At 51.3% G+C, this 20404-nt stretch overlaps 1 protein-coding gene and 1 long non-coding RNA gene across 4 annotated transcripts in view; one reads left to right on the top strand and one right to left on the bottom strand.

Annotated features, from left to right (window-relative positions):
• Cplx2 (complexin 2) overlaps positions 1-20404 on the bottom strand; it is a 73302-nt gene that overhangs the window by 19924 nt on the left and 32974 nt on the right. The window lies entirely within an intron of this gene.
• LOC134482680 (uncharacterized) lies at positions 1581-9306 on the top strand. Its single transcript, XR_010059089.1, has 2 exons — positions 1581-1691; positions 7467-9306. It is a non-coding gene; the product is annotated as an uncharacterized LOC134482680 (long non-coding RNA).

Consider the following 20404-nt stretch of genomic DNA (forward strand, 5'->3'; position numbering starts at 1 on the left):
AACATCGGCATCTGCAGTTGGTATGTGATGATAGTTGGCTGTATCTGTAGAGAGGAGACAGGTTGTTTTCTGGAAGGCCCAGGCTGAGAGTATAGCTGCAGGACAACTGCTCCTAGAATTTGGGTGACTCTGAGGGGACACCTTGGGGACCTCATCATGGACTGTTCCTTATAGGGGCTGGATGTTCCAGGTTTGAAGTTGGTCAAGTGATGGGAGCCGTAGGTCCAGGCTCTACAATGATGCCCTGAGGGTTAAATGACCCCTATCCCTCTAAGCAGACGTCCACTCACATCCACTCAGCCTCAGTATCCAGGCGGGAATCGGATCCAGGATCCTCGTGGATACCAACATTCTTGGATGCTTGAATTTCTTGTATGAAACAGGGTCCTGTTTATACAACCTGCCGTGTGCTTTGTAGCCCCAACGGCCATTCATGTTGATTTGTTGGTTCAGGCTGTGATCCGGATGAAACACAGAGGCCCTCCATATCCACTTGGGCTCAACTGAGCGGTAATTCAAAATCTTTAGAAAATATTGCCTCTGTACCGAAGACACATGGCCTTTTCTTTTACGTTGCACCTCAAGCGATACAGGACAGTGGGTTTCACACGTCATTCGCATGGTCTTAGGCTCGGTTAATAATCTAGAGATGTTTTCTGGTTCTGTTTGTTTTAAAGACAGGGTCTCATGTAGCCCAGGATGGCTACCCCACTAGGAAGCCAAAGATGACCTAGAATCTCCTTTCCTGCCTCCTCTTCAGGAGTGCTGGCTGCTTCCGTGCTGGGCTTACAGATGATCCACATCTGCGGCCTCCACGTCTTTGAGATATCCTGGATGCCAAGGGGTGACGCCTGAGCAAGTGCTGAAGGCCAGAGTCTTTTCTGGGTATGGGGAACGCCTGGCAAAACATATACCAATTTCTGCCTCTTTAGTAGGAGAATTTGGCACAAAGTCAGGCACAGTGACTCTTGAAGGAGATAGGGCTATGGCGGGTGAGAAAGGGGCAGCCGCCTGCTTCCTGCCTTTGGGCCTGGAGTTTTCACTGTCAGGGCAAGGCTCCAGGGAGACTTTTCTTGGAGGATAAATAGGGACCATCCCCAGACACCCAGCAACGGCCCTCGGTCACACTGTGATGTCCCCAGGACTCTTCCAGAACTCTCTGTTGGTGATTTAGTCTCCATTTCCTCTCGGGGTGGGGGTGGGGTCACGCTTATGTAAGCGACATCTTTTGTGTGCGGTTCACCTCTTCTGACGGGAGCCAAACAAAGCAATGAATGTCCTCTGATTCCCCAGTGCTGCTCACTCCTGCCTGTCCTGCCCGCTGCCCCCCCCCCCCCCCCCCCCCCCCGTGACTTTGATCAAGACTTCCCCCTGCCTTGGTTTTTCAGTCTTCACTCTCCCACTCCCTCCGCAGGCCTGTTGTCAGCCCTTTGATCAGCTCTGTGACTTTCCACTGCGCCTCATCTGGCTTCCATTAGGATGGCAAAGCTTCCCCTGGTTCCTCTCACTCCCGTGCTTAGAAGATGCCTCTGACTCACTCTTGCCTGCAGGGTGGAGTCCAAATCCACGAGCCCTCGATCGACTTCAGCCCTGTCCCCAGCCTGTACACTGTGGCTCTGCTCCCGAACACTACTCTTAGGATGTTTGTTTCCTAACTTGATCACCCTCTTGTTTGATCCACAGGATGTAAGGTAGCTGTAGGACACAGAATGCATCTTCTTTATGTGCAAGTCTTGCTGTAGCCTGTGACATTTCCATCTCAGGAGTGGGACTCCTAGACCCAGGCCTTAGGTGAATAAAAAGTACTGGGACCCTGTTGTAATCCTACGCTTGCCCAGCTAGAAGTCACCTAAGTTCTTGGGACTCCTTCCATGCTTGAGCCCACAGTGGTGTTCTGTCCTTGGGATGTTTAGGGAGTCATTTGCTGTTGGGACAACACAATCCATCTAGAGTCTATTTGGAGTACTTTAGTCGCTATGATCTGGGCGAAGCTGATTTCATGGTTCACTCCTGTGGGTGGGCTTAATTAGAGCATGAGGTGCCTACTGGCCTCGGGGACTGGCCCTGCACGGCAACTGGCACTAAGCCGATAAGAATCAGCTTCGGTACTGACTGTGGGGTTGGCAGTCTTGAGGTGCTAGGTACTTGAGCCAACTTTCAGAAGAGCCCGCCCGACCGAGGTCAACAACAACGCAGAGAAGCCCAGAGCTTTGAGAAGGGCAAAGGCAGATCCCCGATGGCACCGTGAGGACCCACATCCCTTCAGCCTCCTCTGCGCCTATGGTCAGAGATGACAACCACTAAATACTACCTTTCTACCTACAACTTCAGTGTTGTGGCAGGTTGGGCCCACTGGAGACCTTCTAGACTCTACCTCTGGGGCAACACACTTAAAGGGGGAGCCAGGCACAAGCTGGTACGTGACCTACTATAACATGGCTTTACACCCATGGGACTCAAGGTCAAGAAGGGGCTTGCAAGTCGAGATCCAACCCAAAACTGTGTCTGAGTCCCAGTGTTTTATCCATGGATCCCATCTCCCACGGCGGGATCTGAATATACTAAAGGTACCGAAATCCATCACAGAGCTTTGTCTGAGGTCCACCCATCTCCCTCAACCCCTGACTGCTTTAGCTTTGCTGAGTGTAAGCCATTACTCCTTGAGTTTAGTTTGTCATCCACAGATAAGATTTTACCCCCTGGGTTGGGGATTTAGCTCAGTGGTAGAGCGCTTGCCTACCAAGCGCAAGGCCCTGGGTTCGGTCCCCAGCTCCGAAGAAAAGAAAAAAGAAAAAAAAAAGATTTTGCCCCCTGATAACAGTGTGGAGGGAGGGGCTTACGGAAGCAAGCAGGGATTTTCCTCCAAGTATTCCCCAGTGACAGAGAGGCTTTCTCAGATCTGGGATCACTTCGGCTCCCAACTCCATCCCAGAGAGCTGTCTCTTCGTGTATCTTGGTGGAGGCTTGGTGACCTCCCTTTGTTTTTGGTCTATTTGAAAGAACTCTTATTCTTGGCTGTCTGGTCTTTTTCCAAGATGACTCTTAGAGAAATTTTGGGCTGTGATGCTTCGAGTTCTCTCTGCCCCAGGTGGGTCTCTTGGTTCCAAGGCATCAGTTTTTTTTTTGTTTGTTTGTTTTTTGTTTTTTGTTTTTTTTTTGTTTTTTGTTTTTTTAAAAAAACCTTTTCCCATAGGTGCAGTTCATTTCCCTGTTATCTCTGAGTCGGCTCTCCTGGCTTGTTGCTTTGTTTTGTTCCTATCACGGCCAGACATTCAAGATGGTAGATGGGAGGGGGGGGCTGCTCAGGAGACTCATGGTGGTTCCAGGGGCTCATGAAGCCACTTAGTATGTGGCTTTCAAGGGCACTGTGGTAGGGGGAGGGAGTCATGATGTCACCAAGGTTTCCATGCCAGGCAATGACTGCCCGAGTGCCCTTCCAATTCCTCTTCCTCTCCCTGCTTTGGGCCAAGGAGCTGGCCCACACGGCCTCTTGTAAGTGGGTTTTATCACAAAAGTATTGGCAGGAGGCAAGGAAGAGTGTGAGGTTAGAGTGTCCCTTGGCTGAAATTCACAATTCCTGCTGAGTGGTTGGTCTTTGTACAAGTGAGTCTGCCATGAATACATGGCTGATTTAGCTTGTCCCCCAGTTCCAAATTCTCTGATTTCTTTCATCTGGTCAGTTTCTTCAGCAAGTGGCTATTTTTTTTGGAGATCCGAAGGCTTCCACTAAGATCCTACACAGCCTCTATCACTTCTAGGGAAACCAAGGCCCACAGCTGTTGGGGTCACATTCTGGCCTCACCTCTCACAGCCCAACTTCCCTCCCCACACCTCAGCTGGACCCTGGGAGGAGCGGGTCTGACATTATCGCCACATCCTTCCTCTGGAACTGTCATCTCCTTTTGTCAACAAGGAAACCGAGGACCCGGCGTCTCCCCAGCACTGCTCACCTCAGGACATCCCCCCCTCCTGCATGTGGCAGCCCACACAACATCCTGTAAATAACTGCATGTTCCCAACACCTCTCCCTCTTCTCCTTGGAAACCTGTTCTGTCTTTGGACTCGGGCTGTCAGATTTCCCTGCTCAGTTCTGTGCAGAGCATGGCAGGAGGCAGGAGCTCCGGTTGCATTGCAAGGTTTAGAGCTGGGAACTGGCTTGGGTGGCTATCAGCTGGCTGACCCTTGTCACAGTCTGAGCCTTAGTTCCCTAGTTTAAAAGACAGGGGCATAATAGCTAATGTTTTTGGTGACTGATTCAGTAAAGACGGTCATACTCAGTGTCTGAGTGAGTGTGAGGCACATAGTAGGCTATCACTGAAAACAAGCTTTACAGTATATCTGTCATCCGCAGCAACCTTGTGGGATAAATGCTACACCGAGACCTATTTTTCAGATGAAGGAAAGGAGAAGAGAGGGGGCAGGAAACAGGCCTAGGCCACACTACTGGAAGGTTCGAGAAAGATTTGTATCGGGGCCTTCTGTCCTTTTCAGTGGAGATGGGACCTCTCCTTAGTTGTGCACAAGATATCCCAGGAGACTTCCCAGGCAAGCCTATACTGTCCAGTCTCTATGGTTGAACTATGGCTTGAGAATTCTTTGCCAAATTTCCTGAAAAGGAAACTTAATCCCCCATCGCAGCCCTGTTTGGGAGGCTCTCAAGTCCGCTCAAATTGTGGGTGGAGCCCTCAAGCTGGGTGAATGCCTTCCTCCTGTGAGTGAGTCCCTTTCTCTGTCAGGCCTGATCAGTCACCGTGGGACAACACCGTTGTTCCACAGTGTTTAGTCTCTTTCTCATGGGTTCACTCGTCCCTGCACCCTCAGCTTCGAGCGGAAGTGGCACAAAGCTGTTGCCACAAACAGAGCGGATTTTAGTACCATATCCTGGGTGTCTCTTCTAGAGTGATCCTCCTTATTTATAAACCACGCCCTCCAGGGTATTCACTCATCCAACAGAAACAATGGGCCAAGGCAAATTGCTGTGGTGGGCGCTGACTGGGCTGTCTGTCTCATTTGTCTCTGTAGAGTTTCTTCCCTCTGGCATCTTAACATTGCTTTGGGAAGCTGCTCCCCCTCCCCCACTCCCCTCATGCTGTCTAGACAGGGTCCAACCCCTTAAGTTCTAGGCAACGCCAAGGAACCCAAGTATTTAACTTCAGTCAGATTTAGAGTTGTCAGCCCTTCAGTTTATCCATCACTTGATCCAATGTCACTGCTTTCCCTTGAGGCCATTTTACCTCCTTTCTCTACCGACAGCGTCTGTTGGAAATGCTTGGCACTGTGCTCTGTGCACTACTGTTTATTATTTCACTCAAGCCAAGGAGGCAGCTACGCAGGAAAGGGAGCAGGGCTGAGGCATGGGGTCACATCGGCTAAGGAGTGCATGGGAGGGAGGGATTAGAACCCAGGTTCTGACCCCAGACTTCTTATGGTAACAGGCCTGCCGACCCCTACTGAATACTGAGAATGACCTTCCCTTTAATACAGGGCCGCAGGCTGCCTTACTCACCCCTGCTTGGTACTGAGGATGAAACCACAGTTTGACTGTGTGCTGTCTACTGTCCAGTTCCCATCCAGTCTCTCTCTCTCTCTCTCTCTCTCTCTCTCTCTCTGTCTGTCTGTCTGTCTGTCTCTCTCTCCTATCCTCTCTTCTCTCCTGTCCCTATTTCCTCAGAGAAGAAGCCTTTGCAGGTCACACCTTTAGACCAAACTGTCCCCTAGCAGGTCTATTATGGCCTATTTTGTTGTTGTTGGTTTTGTTTGTTTGTTTTTGAAACAGGTTTTTGTGTGTGTGAATCCTCTGCTCTCCTGGAACTCGCTCTGTAAAGCAGGCTGGCCTTGAACTCGGAGATCCTCCTGCCTCTGCTTTCTGGGTGCTGAGATTAAAGGTGTGCATCAGCATTGCCCAGCTTGACTGTTTTCCTTAGCTTGACCGACCTCAGTCACTATTTGGTCTGGGTTTATCTCCGCACTGTGTGGGCCTGCAGCGGGGCAGTGATGCAGCCTCGCGGCTCTGGCCCAGTGCCTGGCCTGTGGTGGATGTGTGCACCTCTTGCCCTCAGCACTGTGCCACAGACCGGTCTGAAAGTGTGCTGGGTTATTTAGACTCTGCAGAAATCCTCCCTGCTCAGTTGAAATTGGCAGAGCAGGTGAAGGGACAAAAGCCACAAGAGCCTGGCAGCCTGGGCACGACCCCTAGAGCGCATGAGAAGGTAGAGAGAAAGCCAGTCCTGGCAAGTTGTCCTCTGAGTATACGTGCATGCCTTCCCATTTCACACACACACATGCACATACACATACACACACACACACTCACGCACACACACCACATACACACACATGCACACCATATACCACACCCACACAGACAACACACACACACACCACACATACACACACATACATTAAACACCACACACATAAACGCACATGTACATCATACACATATACCATACACACATCACACACACATACATACACACACCACATACACATGCATACCATATACCACACACATACACACACATATCATACACACACTATACACATATACATATACCACACCCACACATATCACACACAGATATCCACACACCATATACCACACACACCATATGCAAACACACCACACACCACACACCATATGCCACACACATACCACATACATACCCACATTCAAACACACCACACACACATACCACACATACACATAAACCACACACATACATACCTACATACACATGTGCATATACTGCGCGCGCGCACACACACATACACACATACACACACACAGATACACAGACACTCTCTCTCTCTCTCTCTCTCTCTCTCTCTCTCTCTCTCTCTCTCTCTCAGTAAATATACATAACAAAACCAATTCCTTCCTGCTTGCCTGTGCTACGGCTCCTTGGCCACAGCATCTCTCTGCCTCTGCATGTGTGGGTTGGACACTATGGAGGGCGGCCAGTGTTTCTGAGACTCTTTCCTTGCTGATATTGATAATAACAGCAGCACACAGCACACCGGCTGTGTTACATACGGCGTGGTGGGCTCGGCGCCCAGCGCTCCGCCATCACTTCCATTGGTCTCATAGCAACTGTCCGTGCACTTCCACGACCCCCGGCACTGCAGGGAAAGCCAAGGCTCCCATGGGGCTGTCTGGCATCTTCATGTCATCGGTTTGAGTTGGGGTCTTTCCCGTGGGATCAAGAGCCCTTGTTTTCTGGTGAGTTTGTGGTAGAGATGCAAGGTTGACTCGGCTGGTGGACCTGGCTGTCCTCTGTTGCAAAAGAGGCCATTGTGGGACCAGTCAGAGAAACGAGGTCCTGTGAGCCAGGAGAACCTCAGGTCAAGGGAGGGGTGGAGAAGGGGAACAGGCCTTCAGGGGTTCTCATCCGGGGCCTGACACGTCCTGTGGGCCTCAGGCTCACCTCCTGTGAGGCTGTTGGTCACTTCACCTCTCTCGGCAGATGCCAGAAGCACTACAATAACCAGAGATCATCTGTGCCGAGTGCCAGGCACCATGTTTGAGTGCAGACTGGAGGCCAGGGATGCTGAAGATTTTCCACCTCTACGCACTCGGGTGACCATCGTGACAACCCCAGGGAGTGACGGCAGGTGCCAGGGCCTGGCACGGGGGCGAGGAGCACTGTGTTCCTGGTATCATTCACTGGGGTGGAAGGAACCTCCATGCGTCTTGCCGTGTCTGCGTGGCACCTATGCTGTTGACTTAACATTTCTCTCTAATGCACTCACAAAAATAAAGCCCTTCACTGCATTTATTTTCCAAAGGACCCTCAGAGGGCCACTTTCAACCAGCAAGCCCGCGTTCCTTCTGTGCAGAGGATGAACAATTTCTGCAAAAGCAACGAGAAAGATGCCGTGGGAACACTGGGTGAACTTGGGGCTCAGGATGGGGCCGTGAGGCTGAAGCTCACCCTACAGGCAGTGAAGTCAGAGAGGAATGTTAAGGGCGCGTTGGATCCTCACATACAAATGAGGTACGTGCACTGAGAGAGCTGGAACTTCAGAAAGCCTTCCTCTGTGGATCTCACCTCGCGGCTCCAATATCTATACTCTCAGTTTCCCCAAGTCCGTTCTAGCAATTGGGAATTTCAGGTGCAATTCAGGTGTAATCCATTTCCAAAGGATTACAATCAGATCACATGTGTGGAAGTGACAGCCGGATGCCTGGCACCAAGAAGGGAAACCCTGGCATTGCCCCTCGATCCTGATCAGGTTGAGACAACCCTTTGCAGACCCTCTTCCCACCCAGAGAACCTGACAGCTACTGGATCAAGCCCTCTCCCTTACAGTCCTCCAGGGTCAAGACACCTCTCCACACTTCAGTTTGCTCATTTTTCTAAAATGGAGCAGTAGCAGTCACCTGTCCCGGTTTCTATAGAACCAGCACTTGCCGTGGGAGAAGCTTTACCCTCATGCGAAGGCCCATCTCTACTCTCTGCAACTTCCTGGCAGTGGACAGATTCAGTGTGCCCCTGGATCAGCCAGTATACCTCCCAGAAAGTATAAGCCCATACAGAAGGGCCTGGGTTCCTGACAGAGGAAGTGACTGCCATCGAGGGGGATACTGCAGTTTCCAGCCAAGGCAGCTTCTGTTTTTAGCTGGAGCCACTCCTCAGCCCCCTCCCCTGGGAAGAAGGAACATGCTGCAGAAATAGCCCATCCCAGGGGCTGCCCAAGACAAGGGCTTATTTTGACTTAGGATGCTGTTGAAGCTGTGTCAGCCTTGTCAAAATACATCTGCCTCTTCTTATGCTGCCCACACATCCCGAGATGCAGCCAGGACCACAGTGTGGCTGCCAGAGACTCACATCTGGAACTTGACTCTAGGGAGCTGAGGACAACCGGCTTTGGTTTCAGAGGCAATCACCTTCAGACTTTCGGGGGCATGGAGAGGCCTATCTCCATATCGAGGGGGTATTCACTTCTGTGACTCCATGGCTGCTGTACTGGCTGGTTTTGTGTGTCAACTCGACACAAGCTGGAGTTAGCACAGAGAAAGGCGCCTCCCTTGAGGAAATGCCTCCATGAGACCCAGCTTTAAGGCATTTTCTCAACTAGTGGTCAAGGGGGAGGGCCCAGCGCATTGTGGGTGGGGCCATCCCTGGGCTGGTGGTCCTGGGTTCTATAAGAGAGCAAGCTGAGCAAGCCAGGGGAAGCAAACCAGTAAGTAACATCCCTCCATGGCCTCTGCATCAGCTCCTGCCTCCAAGTTCCTGCCCTGTGTGAGTTCCTGTCCTTCCTTTGGTGATGTGGAAGTGTAAGCTGAATAAACCCTTTCCTCCCTAACTTGCTTCTTGGTCATGATGTTTGTGCAGGAATAGAAACCCTGACTAAGACAGCTGGGGTGTCTAAGCCACTCCTCTGTGGCCCCACAGAAGGGCTGTAGTGTCGGAATAGACACCTCTTCCCCTCCCCCCCCCAAGGTATGCTGGGGCCCAGGAAGGACTGATTTGCTGTAATGGAGTCTCCTGGTAGCCCTGCACTTCTTTCTAGTCAGCCCCTATGCATCCTGAAGCCATATTAGCCCTCTCCCTGCAAGCCCTTTCTCTTGTGATTGTTTCCCCAGGGCCCAGACACTAGGTCTGAGCAGGGCCACTCCCTAATGCGAATTCACCAAGACTCTCACTTTCTTCCTGATGACTCAGCTTGCCCTCTGAACTCTGAGCTGCAGGGCTGAGAGGATGCTAACAAAGAATGGTGAGCAACACTGCCGAATGCTTCGGTGAGGAGGGTGCTGCCACTCAAACCCTTGGAGGAGGCTTCTCACTTCTGGGGTGACAGAAAAGAGTGGGACAGCCACCTGCCACAGGCTCCCTACCGGGAAGATACTCTGGGATCCCCCACCTCCTAGGGGTGTCACCTATGGATTCCAGAAGGTGTGTGGCGTCATCCATTTCTCTTCCTCTGCCCATTTCTCATTCATCCTGCCTTCTGCCTTCTTCACGCTCCGTGTGTCACCCTGGAGCCCCCTAGGTGTGTCTTCCAGCCTCTGCCTGGCTTCCTGGTCTCTTGCTTTCCTGCCTGATATTTGCTGCTTAAGCCACCTCTGCAAGCTCAGCTCCCCGAATCTGCCCAGAGAAAGTCCATCAGAAGCTTGCCCCTTTCCTGTCCAGGGAGTTAAGTGGGGATGGGGTGTCTGTATAGTGGAGGGAGGGCCTGTGGCCAAGGGAGTACAGGTTACTGGGATTATAGGACCTTTCAGGGCCACGAGCATGCCATCATGGGCTGGGATGTTTCCAAGAGGGCACACGGCACGGTATTTCCAGAGTTTGCTTGCTCGAAGTCTTTCTGTGAAGACCACTCTTAGGGAATGCTGTCATCTTGGTCCGGCCTGGAACTCCTGCCTTTGGTGGCTAAGACTCTTCTCAGGGTGACTCTCGTCTACTTATCCAATCAGTAGTTGCTCTGGTCAAACCTCTGATAACCAAAAAGTTTCAGGTGAGGGGGGAGGAGGGCAAGATAGATGAAAAGGAAGACCAAGCCAAAACAAATCAAAGCAACACTCGAGGATGCTCTCCTGCCTGCCTGAGGCCCGATCACCTCCTGCCAGGTTCACTTGTCTCAGCGCTCTAACAGGCAGGTCGCAAATGCCAGCCTGCCTGGCCCTGCTGCTGAACCCTCTAGCAGTAACAGAGAGTAAAGAAGGCAGATAAACAAGGAGGAAGATCCTTGCTCTCCTCCTGCTCTAAGGGCCCTAGGTTCGGCTGGTGTTAAGTCACACCGCATCTGATGGATTTGCAAAGGAATTTTTAGATATACTCTCATTTGGAGGGGGAAATGCATTTGCGAATCTCAGGGTTTTAATCAGCTCTGCCAGCAGTTGCCTGCCATATTACATCACTGCTCAGTCCTGAGGAGTGGCAGGACCCTTTCCGAGAGCTGTACGGTTATTTGCATGTGGCCCATTTGGTGCACTGCCCACCCCCGGTCCATTCCGTAGTAAACAGATGGCGTGAGGAAAGACCGCTCGAGGAACGCATGCTTCCTGCACTTTCAGACACATGGTCAACCCCCTGCAGAGACGCATCCACAGACAGCCTAGGAGGGACTGGTAACAGAGAGCCCTTTGTATTGCTTCCAGTCAAGGACAGAGCCTCGAGGGTTGAGGACCTGTGGGAGGGACCATACTGGAAAGTAGCCACACTAAGGGGCCTCCTTTGGGCGAAACCAGCCCCCTGGCTCTTTTCATGCAGGGACTCAGGCAGGACCACATCATACACTCAGCAACCTCTGTCATCTCTTGCCTTGAGGAGACTCTTTCAACTACAGCACCCCAGGCTCAGGAATCTGATCTGTGTTCTCCAGACTGAGGCCCCTCCAGTCCGACAGAACCCTATGAGTGCATCTGCACCAGAGTTTGTATGTCCGAGTCAAGGGACCAATATTTCTTGACCTAAGGAGGATTCTCATCCTTTGGAAGATAGTGCCAGAGGTCCCACCATGAGACTCACCATCAGCCTGATGAGCCTGCTCTCCTCTCATGGCTGGAAGGTGGCTTGTCCCCACACCAAGGACACTCCTTTGAACCCTTTGAGGAGATACCCGATGGCCATGGATAGATTAGCAGCACCCAACAAGCAATGGATTTCTGTTTGTACTGATGCACGCGGATGCCCTTGGGACAGTCTTTTCTCTTAGCTGTAGACGTCTGCCTGAAGGTCTCTGTCATCATAAACCCACCACAGGTAGGATAAGAGGCCTAGTCTGAGGCCCCACGTGACCTGTGTACCCTCACGCTCTGAGTCCCCTGCTCTCAGCTCTCGCGAACTCCACGCCAGGGACTTGGGTTCCTTGTCTGTGTTGAGTCGCCAGCCCTGGTCCTGCCCCAGGAACTTTGCATTTGCTGTTGCATTGTGGGAGGCTCTCTTTTCCACACCTTTGCCTGGCCGCTGGCCCCTCGTGTCACTTCCAATCGTGTCACTTCCAATCGCTGCGCTCTGTTTTTGCAGCACCCCTGCTGTCTGAAGTGATCTTGTCTTTGTTGAAATATGTTTGTTTGCGTTCAAGGAGAGGAGGCTCAGGCTCTACCCAGTCCTCTGTCCTCAGAGGCACCCACTGCTAGCACTACCATGTGCTGGCTTACCCTACCTCTCTATTGTCCACTCCTTCAGTTGCCACAAGCATAAATGATGCTCCAGCTGACTCCTGTTCTCTGGACTCCGTGTTGTTCCTCTTCCCTCTGCACCCCCCCCCCCAGTCACTTGGTTCAGGGTACCCCCTGAGCCTGTTTTATACCCTGGCAATATGAGTAGCCATCTGGGGCTCTCATTGTCTCCCTGAATGGATCTTTCCTTCTCTATCCTGTTTCTCTTCCTCCTTCCCCTTCTCTGTTCTTGGACACTCCGTCCCACCTTAGGGGATCCTCCTGGAACACGGCAGCACCTCTGTCTCCTGGAGCCCCCCTGTTTTCCCCATCACCCTTTACCATCGTGATGCCCACTGCCAGGCTTAGGGTCTCAAGGGTTGTTTGAGGACAGAACTCTCTGAATGTTCTGCAGGCCTCAGAACCAGGCTCAGGGCCTAGCACAGAGCAAGCACCACCAGGGTTTATGGAGTGAATCACAACAGGCCACTGCTGGCTATGTAGACGCTATCTGTGTATATGGAACGGTGGTGTCAATATCTCCTTAACCAGGGATTGGAGGAGAGGGCTGGGGTCCAGGTGGAGCATCTGAGACCCTCCCTTCTGTGGTCGTTGCTTTTCTAGTGGTCTGGGCAGGGAAGAACTAAAGCATCGATCCCACAAAATGGGGTCCTTTTAGCGTTCCATGGGCTCATAGCCCTCCCTGGGTGGTGGGGTCATGGGCTGCACAGGGTCTCCTGTCCTCTTAAATCCCAGCAGGGCTGGGAAGCCCATCGGAGGCTTCCTCAGGTTTCCTATGGACAGTTTTGTTCCTTTGGTATGTCTGTCACACCAGCATAGAGTAGTCCCACACATGGTACCCTGCCCACCTTGGTTCAACCACAGCCCCTCGGCTTTGGGGGCTGCTCTGAACTTGGAGTCTGTAGCAAAGGTGCTTTGTGGTAAAGGAGGTGGTGCAGCTCAGGAGGGCCTGGCTCCACGTCCTGGGGCATGCTGACAGCTGGGGAGTCTTGGGTACAATCTGTGACTGGGGCCTGTTTTTCACATTAGACACTAGAGGGCTTGGAGTGGGGGCCCACCCCACACAGCTCCTAACTCAACCCACATTCTGTCGCCAGAAGAGCCTTCCTGAAATACTGTGCACATCGCACCACACCGTCACCTCCCGCTCAGACTTCCTGCAGTGGCCTCTCATCCCCTGCGGGCCCACATCACCAGGAACCCACTGTTCTTCCTCGATTTTCCTTTATATCCTATGGTTCCATACCCAGCCTCTGTCTCGGCAGCATCCTCAAGTGTAGGCAACAGCCTGTCTGTATTGTATGTGAAGAAGAGGAGGTTGCTGGAAACCCAGAGCTGTCCGGCTGGATTCTAGTTGCTTCCACAGACCTGTGGGAGCCTCTGAGTGCCCAGGCCTGCAAGGTGGTTAGCCTTGCTGCTGTGAGGGCCTCCAGATACCAGACACAGATCCAAAGCTACACATGGCTAGAACAGAAAGATCACCCTACAGGCATGGGGTGTGGGCATCGAAGGGGGGCTGAGTCATGAAGATTCTTCCTTCTTTGTTCTCTGTGTCTGGGGTTGTAGTCTTGGGTTTGCTGTTAGAGTAATATATGACAAAAGTATACAACAGGAGTCTAATAAATGCACCGTGTCTTAAAAAAAAACTTCCTCTCTCATTGAAACTGAAACACTCCCCTGAGAGCATTTACTCTCCCTGCTTTCATCTTCAAATGAGGAACTCAAACCTCAGAGGAGGGAAGAAAGTCACTCGCCGCCATTCCTCCTGACTCTTCACCTAGCCCTCCTGCATCTCTTTCACTCAGGAGATGGTCATGTGTGTCCCAGAGCCTCCAGAAGGCACAATGAATGCAGAGCTGACGTGCCATGCTTGTCCCACAGGGACTGTATGAGAATGGCTTTTGCCTGGTCCTTGCCTTCTCTGGAGAGGATGTGGTCAGGTGTTGGGGGGAGGGCTGTGTGTCTGCTCAGAGGTGGACAGATTTAAGACAAGCCTTAAAACGAGGGAAGGGAAAGCCGACGGGAGCTGTGTGGCAAGGGCTTGGTCACTCCCTAAGTTCTGGTCCCTAGTAGTCTGGGAGGCACAGAGAGGGCAAGGGTGGGTGAGTGGGCCATCAGTCCTTTCACTTAGATGGCTGGAGATGAAGCCAGAGGGGTTGGAAGCAGGGATACCCTTCCCAGCCCTTCTGGAAGGAGTCCGTGGCCTTAGGAGGCAGAGAGTGGGCTCAACTGCTGTTAGCTGACAGCTATGCCTGCACAGCCATCGAGTTCTTCCAGCTACCCTGTAACTCCCCTTCTCTTATTCTGTGCCTGGCAGAGTGCCAGCCCCAGGACTGGTACCAATGACAGATAATACATAGGCAAACAAAAGGCAAGATCATTTTGGACAGACAGAGATGCTCTGAAGAAAACAAGCCACCGTGAGGCACTATGGGAAAGGAAGGGGAGAGGTATCCCTCTTGGTGAGCAACCCCCAGGAGGCAGGGGCTAGTTTTTGCAAGATGGACCCTCTCGGGGTAGGCTACTCCTCTTAAGGGTTCCATCAGACCCTGCTGGAGAAGTGTTCTGGTGACCACACAAACGTGCGTTTTTGAGATCCAAACTGTAACAGCATTGAACTTGGGAAGGAGAACACAGTGAGAGGGGCAAAGAGAAAAGGGTGTGTCTGAGGTCTCACTGCTGGACAAGAGGGGAGCTTGGGCTCTTACTCATCAAAGCTTTTAACTGCTGTGACAGTTTGGTGTAAGGCACAGAATACACCTTCCTTCTCAGTTCCCATGCCTGGAGTCCTATGGCTCCTCCATGCATCTGAGGTCTCCCTCTGAGGCCTTGTACCAGACAGATACTTTGTGTCCTTGCTGCCAAGGGGTTTGATCCTCCTGAGGCTGCCATGTGGAGGGAACCTTGGGGTTTCTAGAGTCTCCGGATCACAGACAGAGTTCTGGCGATGCGAGCGCAGGTGTGGGGTGTTTGCAGTGGGGAACATTCAGAGTCGCTGGTACCTCTTAAGTTGCACCAGCAGCTTCTTGGAGTGAACTCTACTGTGCTCTCTCCTAGGTGGGCTGCTCCTTGGGTGGACCTTTGAATGCTCTTCCCCTCTTGTGAGGATACACGTAAGCCAGGTGTCTACATAAGCCACATAAGTCCTCTGGGAGACCCCCCGGCCCTTCTATGCATCTGAGCGTTCAGATCATTGTGTCACAGTGTCTGTCTGTCCCTATGTCCTAGCCTGCAGACTTGGGGTTTGTGTGCACGTGTGTGGGAGCTGGGATAGTGGCGGCTGACAAGCCTTCTGAAAGCACGCGGACACTGAAGCCTTAGGTAGCCACCACCTTACATTTATCTTCCAGTCGAGGCCTTTGTTTCAGGAATTAGAGCCCAGAAAGCCAGCACTCCCCTTGCCTGTACCTTCAAACAGTCCTGCTATGGTTCCCCAGAGCTCTCGGAGTGAATGGCAATGTCAGTACTGGCCGTACTGCAGGCTACTTGCACACACTTCTAGGTGCTGGCATCCTGTGAGATGGGGACGGTCACACTGTGTGTTTGGGAGGTGGCACCCGTGTGCCTGAGGAGAATCTCTGGGCCAAGTGTGCTATGGAAAGAAAGCTTGCCAAGCCGTGTGCAAGGATGCCTGCCTCCGTGTCAGTGTAAGCAGAGGTGGTGTCTGGCATTCTTACAAGGTGGTCTGAGGACATCCTAGCCATGCTCGTCCTTATACAGAACAAGGCAAGACCCCCATGAGCCTGCTGTGGACCTCAGGATAACTGTACACTTCTGCATGGGAAACCATGGTTTAGCGGACTTTCCTTATTTTGCCTCTCCCCAGATACTTCACTTTCAAGGACGGCTCGCCATTCAGCTTTCAGGCGGGAGAGACCTTTTCTGTTTAAGATGAGCAGGAAACACAGACTCTTTGAAGCGACTGAAGGCTGTAGAAAACCCGATGCTAATGGGCTTCTCCAGCGGGTCCACCTGGTGGACAAGTTGGAGATTCCACCACTGCCTTATTTTCCCTGATAAACACCCGAGGAGAAGGTGAAGACTTAGAAAATTGTTGGAGAGATGGCTCAGCGGTTAAGAGCACTGACTGCTCTTCCAGAGGTCCTGAGTTCAATTCCCAGCAACCACATGTGGCTCACAACCATCTATAATGGGATCTGATGCCCTCTTCTGGTGAGTCTGAAGACAATGACAGTGTGTGTGTGTGTGTGTGTGTGTGTGTGTGTGTGTGTGTGTGTGTGTGTGTATACATATATATATATAAATAAAAAATAAATAAATCTTAGAAATGTTCCTCGGTGCTCCCACCATGCAAGGCACTGCTCTGTGTTTGTTTGCTTGTGCAACTTGGGTCTTCTGCTCTCAAGTGACAATCCTGTTGTTTTCATAAGCCATGTGCTTAGCTTGCTCGGGGCCGTGTGCCTTGAGGAGTTAGAGCCAAGTTTAAACCCCATCTGTCCGACTCTAAGTTGAAGCCCTGAAGAGTACCGCACCCGCGGTTCAGGCGAATTGGGTATTGAAAGTGAAGGGGTAATTTACAGTGGCTGAGGTGGTGGCGGGCTTAGAGAGCCCCAGAGAATCTACTCTCATTCTCTGAGGAGGTCAGTGAGACCGGCTGTGGAACCTTGGGACTTCAAAGAACACAGTGGGAAACCCAGGTGGCTCCAGGTAACCAAACCCTAGGAGGAAAACCCAGAGCTGAGGCCCTGGATGGGCAGACAGTCCAGGTAAGGGGCAAAGGAGGAAAGATACGGGTATAGGAACACTAGCTGTGGTTGCCCTTGCAAAGGAAGGTGACAATGCTGGTGGCTCCATGCAGCCTTCAGGATGGGGGGGGGGACTCCCTAGGCTGCTCCCTGACTGTCCCAACGCAACTCCCAGGTCCATAATTATATCCACTGCGGTCGTGTCTTAAGGACCACACCTGCGATTTCTTGGTAAATCACGGCAAGAGACACAGGACTCCACCATCTGGAATAATTTCTGAGGTATATAAAGTTTAAAAAAAAAAGGGGGCTGGGGATTTAGCTCAGTGGTAGAGCGCTTACCTAGGAAGCACAAGGCCCTGGGTTCGGTCCCCAGCTCCGAAAAAAAAGAACCAAAAAAAAAAAATATATACAAGACTGTTTTCTTTTCTTTTTTTGACTAACCTTATGAGGATAAGTTGTAAACCTGCTGAATTATTTATTTTCTTGTTTTTATTTACCTCCCCAAGTAGACTGTGACCTACACGGTGACTAAGGTCTTCACCTGTTCAGTGTAGCATCCCAGTCCCTGGCCTAGGGGGCTTGCCCACGGTGATGGCTTAAGAAGTCTGAATAACTATAATCCAAGAGCTTCGGAGAGTCAGGCAGGGTGATCTGGAGTTTAAGGTCAGCTCGGGCAACACAGTGAAACTTTGGCTCAGAAATGAGTAAATAAAATTCAAACATTATTGAAGGACCAGATGGGACCACAGAGAACATTATCTTCCCTTTGCAGATAAGAGAACCAAGGGCTGAGAGAGGTCGAGAAGCTCCCATGGTCAAGCCATTGCTGGAGAACTAAGGCCTCATATGGACCCATATGAGCTCCCAACTCCATTAGTGGCAGCAGGACAACAATGGCATGAATAAATGTATCTATTAAGGCCTAATCTCCCTTTTGGATGTCAGGTTCTGCTTCTTTCAGTCTAAAAGCCACCAGCCCGTCAACAGAACAGGACACAAAGACAGGGAAGCCTCTCCGGGGCCGGAGGATTAATTAGTAATTAGTGTGCAGAACCCTTTCCAGACAAATGTTAAGTATTATCAGTATTTAAATTTAGTCTCATCTTCCTGCATCCTCACAAGAGGGAACAGATGGTCCTGGCTTCAGGTGGAGAGAAGGAGGGCGGGACCAAGTGGGAAGTTAGCAAGCCTCAAGTTTCCAATTAACTCCTTGGAGCCGTGGGTGGTGGGAGGCCTCTCTAGCCTCGGTCGAGCCAAGATGGCGGGGAAGCCGCATGGCTTCCTGGACACACGACCTTGAGCAGGGCATGTACCTCTCAGATCTCCTGCTGGCGACACTGCCTTAAAGGGGAGGAAATGAAACCACTTCCAGGAGGCCCAACCAGCCTCAGCTCTTCTTCCTCCTTCTTTTAGGAGACTGGAGCCGGGCGCCGCTTTCCCCAGGAGAGGTTGCTAAGACTAGAGATCACTCGGGATACGGAATCTTGTAGGTGGATCTGAACTCAAGCTTCGGCTCTACTGCCCACGAGATTTCTTCCAACTTTGGACCTTGTGTCTGTGACAGTGGCGTTAACTCTGCCTGTCTTGCTCAGGGAGGGAGACTAGATGAGGCAATGGCTGTGTCCCATGAAACGGCCGCCATTGTGGGGACAAGGAGTCCCGTTTCTTTCCTGTTCTCACCAAAAGCCGCTGTCTATAGGGCACAGGAGAGGTGGCTGGAGGTGGAAGTGTGGACAAACCACAGATATCCCACCCAGGTTTCCTCCCAGGAGGCCTTGCAGTTAGGCGGACAAACACCTGGTGTTAAAGGCGCCATCTTGCCACCTCTGGAGCAGAGCTTGCCTGAGACACTGGGACAACCGAGAAGAGGGTTAGTGGGGATGGAGAAAGCTGGCTTGCTGGATACTCATAGTGGGTGCAAGCTACACCTGAACTTCCACATGGTACATTTTACTCTCATTCACTCACTTTACCAGACCACTTGCAATGGAAGCTTTTCTGACTGAGTCACCTACAGTAAATGACTGTTAGCAAGACCTTTGATTTCAACAGTGGAAATAACTCAGATATTTGCTGCTGTGAAGACATCACAGACGGTCGGGTTAAATGTGCTAGTGCTTGGTGCAATTTATGTGTCTCTGTCCCTGAGTGGCATTGGGTGTGGTTTTCTTATAGTGTCTTTGTCTGGCTTGAGGACCAAGCTATGCTGCTTCTCTAAGACTTTTCTACACCTCCCAGGCTTGGCTAGGTGACCCATTGGCAGTTCTGTCCCCTGTGTTGGCCCCCCAAAAATGACTGCTGATTTCTGGAAGATTTTGAGTAGAAATCCTATTATTTCTTCCTTAAACATTTGATTGGATTTTACTGGTGAATCACGATTCAGATTTTTGATGCTATAAATTACTTTTAGAGAGAGAGGGGAAAAAAAAAGTGGAGCTGTTTGGCCCACTATTTCTGTCTTATGTGTTGATTGAACTATTTTCCAGCATTTTGTTTCCCAACATTTCTCCTGGATTCTTGTTTTGGGCTGTACCAGGCTCCAGTAAATGTAACGTGGTCTAAATTTATGTGTTGTGATTTTTCAGTTTTTACTTTTCAAAAGACACAACAAATCACTCGCAATCTGTTTAAGAGAAGTGAAGGAAAGGAATGAGGCTCACTTTGATCCTCTGCTGACAGGGGCAGCTTCCTCTATTGCTCTGCTGTCCCAGACTGGTCTCCTTTGCTCCTGCTTCCTGACCTTTGCCTGTATTGTTCTTCTCTCAAATACTTTCCCCAGCGCCTGGCCTGGTTTGCTCTGTTGGAACGACACCAAACTTCTCGGGCTGGGCTAGGTGACCCCCTTGGCAATCCTGTCCCCTGTGTTTGATCTACTCGGGCATCAACCATGTTAGAGCCATGAATCACTTAACAATGCGGATACGTTCTGAGAAATGAGTCACTGTGTGAATGTCCCAGAGCACTTACAGAAACCTGGTTGGGGCTCTGCAGTTATCTGACTGGCCTCCATGCCACCTAAGAACATGGGAAACTTGAGATGGGTGGCAGAGAGGGGCACAGAGACCCTGGTGAAATTCTGGCTCAGCAGAAGTTTGCTGCTATCCATGGCGATGGTCATCACAGCTGCATTTCTGTCTCTGAGTGGCTCAGGCTGTGTTTTAGGCTCTATGTAAAAACAGCATAGGACACTGGTCATCCGTCAATAGTGTGGAGGTAGGTGTGTGGCAGTAGTCTATCTGCAGGAGCCTTTGCCATGGGGCCTTCGCAGGCCCCTGGGCATCTTTGGGAGCCTGAACTGGAGCTGCGGCCTCTGCCTTGGTTTGAACCATGGGCTTTGGTTGGCAGAGCCTATGACTTTTGTCTATGTAGCTTCGACTCCTCTTCCCAAGCTAGGGGTGAGCGATGAAAGCCAGACAGCTGAGTTTGTGGCTGGGGCCCCTTGGCATTTTGGGCTTGATGACCTGAGGCTTCACAAGGGCCTTGATAGCCTCCGAGCCAAGTGTGCACTCACTGCCTTTGCACTGTTGGCCTGCATTTTCTTCAGGCCTTTCTGTTGTAGGGAAATTTA

This window comes from Rattus norvegicus, chromosome 17, assembly GCF_036323735.1.
Source record: "Rattus norvegicus strain BN/NHsdMcwi chromosome 17, GRCr8, whole genome shotgun sequence".
Classification (NCBI taxonomy): domain Eukaryota; kingdom Metazoa; phylum Chordata; class Mammalia; order Rodentia; family Muridae; genus Rattus; species Rattus norvegicus.